This window comes from Pinus tabuliformis, chromosome X (genome assembly GCF_031772625.1).
Source record: "Pinus tabuliformis cultivar Carrire ecotype Pingquan chromosome X, CPIR1, whole genome shotgun sequence".
NCBI lineage: Eukaryota > Viridiplantae > Streptophyta > Pinopsida > Pinales > Pinaceae > Pinus > Pinus tabuliformis.
In genome coordinates this window covers 750,703,536-750,709,181 of record NC_142308.1, presented here as the reverse complement: position 1 = coordinate 750,709,181, position 5,646 = coordinate 750,703,536, and positions in this window count along the sequence as shown.

Genomic DNA, 5,646 nt, shown 5'->3' with positions numbered 1-5,646 from the left:
TCAAGTATGTGAAAATGCCATTTGGACTCAAAAATGCAGGGGAAACCTTCCAACGTGGAATGGAAATAGCTTTTGCTAAATAAATTCATGATTTTCTAGTCACATACTTAGATGATCTCACTGTATTTTCCAAATCGGATCAGCAACACCTTGATCACCTCAGACAAGTGTTTTTAACCTGCATAAAATATGGTATATGACTAAATCCAAAAAAGTCATTATTTGGCCTAGAAGAAGGCAAACTGTTAGGTCACATAATTTCAAGAGATGGCATCAAAATTGACCCTGACAGAATACAAGCCATCTTGCAAATCCCACATCCCAAAAATGTCAAATAACTCCAAGCTTTCCTAGGGAAAATTAACATTCTAAGAAGATTCATACCCAACTTGGCTGAACTAATAAGATTGTTGAATAATATGCTGGAAAAGGATTCCAAGGTCAAATGGACATTAGAAGCCAAACATTCATTTGAAGAAATCAAGACAGCTTTAACCAAAACTCCAATCCTCACAAGCCCAAAATTTGACAGAGACTTCATGATATTTTCATTTGCATCTGAACACACTATTGCTGTTGTTTTGCTACAGAAAGATGATCAAGGATGTGAAAAACCCATAGCCTTCTTTAGCAAAGCACTAAGGGATGCACCTTTAAAATACCCAATCATGGAAAAACAGGCTTATGCACTAGTGAAAGCCATCAAAGATTTCAGAATCTATGTACTATACTCTCATATAATAGCTTATGTGCCAAGCATTGTTGTCAAAGATATCCTGACCCAAGAGGGGATTGAAGGCAAAAGAGGTAAATGGATTGCTATTATACTAGAGTATGATATTGAAATAAAACCTACCAAGCTCATAAAAGGACAGGGATTGACTAAACTCTTGACCAAAACCAATTGCCAAGCCGTAGATATCAATGCACTGGATAACAAACAGGAGATGGAAACTCCACAAATCAGCCAGGCCTTCCTTGAATCACCTTGGTATGCTGATATTTGTTATGTATTGTTAAACCTGTAGGCTCCTCCAGGGTTATCCAAAATAAAGAAAAGGTTTATAAAAATGAAAGCTTTGAATTTTTGTATTTTAGATGGTGTTCTCTTTTGGAAAAATCATGAAGGTGTTCTATTAAATTGTCTAATTAAAGATGAAACTGACAAAGTTCTCAAAGAGTTTCATGCAAGGGATTGTGGTGGACATTTGTATTGGAAATCAACTGCTGATAAAATCCTAAGGGCTGGATTTTACTAGCCCACTTTGTTTGTTGATGTAAAAAAGTTTGTTATTGCTTGCCATAAATGTCAAATCTTTGAAGGCAAGAGGAAACTTCTGCCTCTACCTCTTAGACTAGTTTCCATTGAAAGACCATTTCAGCAATGGGGTTTAGATTTCATTGGGGAAATTCACCCTCCCTCTTCTGGCCAGCATAAATGGATTCTAACAACTACAGACTATTTTACAAAGTGGATAGAAGCCATCCCTTGTAGACAATCTAATGATTCAGTGATCATGCAATTCCTAGAGACCAACATCCTACCAAGATTTGGTTGTCCTGAAAAGATTATAACAGACAATGCTGCTGCTTTTAAATCCAAGAGAATGATTAATTTCTGTCACAAATACCACATTACCTTAGGCCACTCCACAGCCTACTACCCCTAAGGTAATCGTCTGGTTGATTCATCCAACAAAAGCCTCATGAATATCATTAAGAATGTGTTGGAAGAAAACAAGAAAAATTGGGATAAGAAGCTCATAAATGCATTATGGGCAGACAGGTTAACTACCGAGAGATCCATTGGGACTACTCCATATGAGCTTGTATATGGTATGGAGGTTGTATTTCCTTCCTCCTTGGGAATACTTGTAATGAAATTGTTGCAAGAAGTCCAAGTACAACCCAATGACATCCAAAGAAGAATAAATCAGACTATACATTTGCAGTAGACTAGAGAAGAGGTGTATCAAAGATCTCAAGTGTTGCAAGAAAAAATCAAGAAGATATTTGATAAGAGGACTAAGGCAGACGATTTTTTCATAGGAGACAAAGTACTGAAATGGGATTTCGGAACGAAAGATAAAGGAAAACATGGGAAGTTTGACTTCCTATGGAAGGGACCTTTTATTATTCAGGCCTCACAAGGAAACAATACTTACTTTTTGAAAAGCCCGGATGGTACAAAAGCAGAAGATGGACCAGTTAATGGTTGGATGCTGAAGCATTACTTTGATCCAGTTTGTTAATATGTTAGGACTCTAACTTGTACATAAGAATGTTTACTTTCTGCAGTGTATTACAACAATAAAAATGGAAAGAAATATGTAGGAAATCTTGAGAAAAAGTCAAGGGATAGTGCCATCTTTTTGTGTTGCCTTTTTGGTTTGAACAAAAGTGAAGAAGAGGACTTGGGGATGAAAATATGAGAACAAACATTCAAACAAAGTATCCAAAACAGAAGTGCAAATGTCTGGATCAGCTCATAAAGAGATGTCTACATTTTACATGATCCTCTATACATTTTGTTTACAGCAAAGGAAAGTTTCAGAATACAGCAAGAATAGTACATAAGGCCATCTGACCTGCTATTCTTGACTTTTCAGCAGGAAAAGCCATCCCCAAGTGGAGTGAGTGTTATGCTTCTATACCAATAGGTGTCATATTTCATGATTGATTGGTAAAAGTCCACAATATGTTCATCCTTTCCATGCTGCAAAGATTCCATATTCTGAGAAAATCAAAAAATTTAAAAAATGAAAAGAGGGTATGCCCTAAAAGAAAGATCAAAGGGCAAAAATAATGAAATGGTCAAAATGAAAAGAAATGAACCTCAAAGAAAAGACCAGGAAAGTGTGCTAGTCCAAAATGCCACTACTATTCTATCTTTTGCAAAGAACTTCTTTGTGTGCACTTAGTTGACTCTTGCCACAATTGATGGATGGCCAAACAACTTAATCTTGGCTAGTTCATGTTTAAATTTCTTGTTTTAGAGATAGAGAATAAAATCTGTCCAAAACAGTTCAATCTTGGCAGATAAGTAGACAGGTAGAGAAGCAAAGGAGCTCAACTATTAAATCTGAGCCCTTGGAAGAAATAAGGGCAGACTTAGATAGGATTGCAGTCAAAAGAAAAGAAGAGAGCAATGGTTTGCTAGTCCAAGTGAACCCATGTAAAAGGAAGAAAAAATGATAGGTATAGTACGCTGGGTAGGCAGTTTTGATGTTGTAGAAACAGGCTTATGAGTAATTTTGTCTTTCAAAGGTGATTCATCTTATTACTATCATAAGTACCATGGAAACTATGTGATGACAGATCAAATGATGCATGACTAACTTCCCCTCACTTTTCTCCCAAAAGACATTTATTAACGTCCCTCCTAAAAATATTGAGATCTGCTCAATACTCTTAAGTCACTCCATTTCATGAAAAAGCCAAAGGAAAATAACAGTCTTGCCTTTCGAAAGAAACCACATTTCTTGGGTAAAAATATTTGTTTTTTCCTAAGCCTAAGTTATTGAACTTTGTAACTTAGTGCCTACCCTTCATAAACCCATATTAACCCTTAACTTTATTACATAATTCCTATATAATATCACCCCCCCGTATTATATAGATATATGAAAAAACCCCAAAAAATTTAATATCCTGCCCCAGCTAACTATAGCTATGCCTCGTTATTTCGTTGGAATTATAGGTTCACCCGAAACCATGTAATAACCACCCCGCGCATTGTTTATGGAACCAATTAACCCCACATTAATTGGTTAACAAATCCCCCTGCGCACCAATCGTATCAAGCCAAAAGAACATTTAAAACAATCGTTTAATACATGGGCCCTCGTGTCATAGCCCTCTACCATGTCCGTTAAGTGTTGACCGTTGGATCTGGGCCCGCCGATCGGATGGCCCACGATCATATCACAGCACTCTCCATTTTCGAATATTACCGCCCGGGGAGCGGGTAGTATTCCCGCCGTACATGGGACACGTGGCGCCCTCCCGGCATGCTCGCAGCCCTCCCCACTGATACCACCTTAGCCGATAAGCAGTGCGGGACCAAACCACTTACCGCCCCACTGATCCCCCCACTTACGTCACTACCACGTCATCACCACATCACCCTTTTGTACATCGAGTTGCGAAAACGATGTCCCATCATTCTGACGTCATCCGACCAAAAGCTCGCCAAAGCTAAAATTCTTGTTAAAAAACCTGTGAAAGTGTCACTTTCACTCATTTCTATTCATTGTTTTTACAATATTGTTGCATGCAAAATCACATCCAACAGTTTCCAGAGCTTCAGCCTGCCACCCCGACTAGCAAACTCCAGCATCCTGTTGCTCAACCTTTCAGTCGACCTGCATATTACACCCGTACACTTCAAAAAACACAGGTATTTACCCTCTTCCACCTCCCAAACCTGCATTTTTTGGTTTTCCTCTGCAAATTGTACCTATAAGAGCCTAATTCGAGCTAAAAAACTCCACAAATTGCTATACCAAGGCACCCATAGCTGCTCTATTGCCTTTTTTCCATAGAAAATTTGACCTTCGAGTAAAAAATACAGACAATTGAAATATGGCAGCCCCGGTCACCCTCAATGTTGCATCTCTCAATGCACCTCATACAGACCAGCATCATTTACCCTTGGCTGACAGAGATTTCCAAATACAAGACCCAATTGGTATACAAAATCATTTGCAAAATTTATACCTAATCAGAAACAGTCATTTGGACAATTATGATATCTATGGAATATGGAATCCAATCTCCCCAGGTACTACCTTCCCTCAGTCAATATATTCCCAGATATTTTTCGCCACTGCTGTGCAAATTATGACCCTATCAATAAAGCAGTTATCTCTCCATCACAGACTGTCCTTTTCTACATAACTGTTGAGTCCATCAATGAAATGTTGCAATTCCATCCAGTTTAGCCTCTTGCTCCTCTGTCCATGGGATATTTGCTGGAACAAGGCTCTCATCTGTCTAGTGCAGAAATAGCCTGGATTGCTAAGTTATTCATGAAACCAGATTGCTAGCCCCAAGGTCCACCTCCTTATTTACATGTCTGGTCTAATGAAATTGGAAGAATTATTCTTGACATGATAGCAGCAATCTTGGGATTTAGGTCCAGTGAGTATGTGGATGAAATGGTCCTAGTTCTACTACCTACCTTCACTCTTGGACAACCCCCTACTATTAAGTATGATTATGCCTCTTTCATTGCTGACAAAATCCATGGTCAATTTATGAACTTGTAAAGAGAAGGAGTGTTTAAATACACAAGTTTCATATATCATCTGCTGTTGTATTACCACCCAGACATTTTTATATTTCCCACCAGAAAATTGGATGCCAAAGGAGAGAGGAGGTCTCTAATTTTTTGGATCTCTCCATAGAATTGTTGAAACTCCTTATACCTACTGTGAGTTTATTGACCTGTTTATACATCCTACTTCCACTCTGTTGATAGCAAATTCTCCTCCTAGGCTCTCTGGTGACATAAAAAATATTTTACAGCTCTCCAAAAACTACATAATAGGTGACTGGTACTTCTACCAGGATCACACTGAGATTAGGATATATGGCTTTGAGCTGTGCTCCTATAAACTGCCAAAATATGTGCCTATGAGACTG